The following is a 945-nucleotide window of genomic DNA, read 5'->3' as shown; positions in this document are numbered from 1 at the left end:
AAAACGGCTGATCAAACAAAACAGAGATCATCGTCGGCTGAAAGACGAACACGGCACTCCGGTTTGAAAAAAAAAAGAAGTTTTATTGGAGTGTTGAAAGAAGAATCCATGCAAGTAGAAAAGCTACGGGCGGCTAGAAGACGGATCGGCACTTCTACTTCCGGTTCAAAGCTTTAAAAAGAAGGGCACTGCAGTGAGTGAACTTGTCCAGAAGATGGCACCATAGCACAAGTAATACCACACCTTTTCAGTGTATTTGCCTCTTTTTTTTAATCTAATATCTAAGCTAATAATAAATATATACGTTGTCACCTCTAAAACAAAGTTTTGTCTTTAATATTAATTTAAATATTAAAAGCTTTCTTTTGTTTTAATTTAAGGGAATTTTCCACCCATATATTAGCCGCGCCAGACTATAAGCCACAGATATAGACGTTGCAAAGTTGTTTTGGCAGAAAGATTCTGTAAATGTTTATTTACATACTTTAATTGTAATTTTCAAATGGTGCCTGTAACACGGCAGTAAAACGGCTGATCGAACAAAACAGAAGTCCTGGTCATGGACCCACTAGCTGCGAAAGCTAGCTCTCCAATCAGCTAAACAGACTCAATAACTCCACGGTGACGTTTTGGTGAATTTACTGAGGAATTTGTGAAAACTGAAACAAAAAATAAGTTAATATTAGCTCATGCGAACGGCGCTAGCTTGATTGCATCACGATAGCACGTACAAAAATGCATGAAAACACTCCTACAGACATCACACGTGGGACGCTTTTGTGAGTAAGAATTGTTTTAGTTGTATTGTAAAACTTACAAACGTTGCTTGGAGTGACGAATGAAGAATCTATATAAGTAGACGCGCTATGGACGGCTGAAAGACGAACACGGCACTCCGATTTGAAAAAAGTTTGCCTGGAGTGTTGAAAGAAGAATCCATGCAAG

This window comes from Entelurus aequoreus, linkage group LG19 (assembly GCF_033978785.1).
Source record: "Entelurus aequoreus isolate RoL-2023_Sb linkage group LG19, RoL_Eaeq_v1.1, whole genome shotgun sequence".
Lineage (NCBI taxonomy): Eukaryota > Metazoa > Chordata > Actinopteri > Syngnathiformes > Syngnathidae > Entelurus > Entelurus aequoreus.
Note: the sequence above shows the minus strand (reverse complement) of the source record.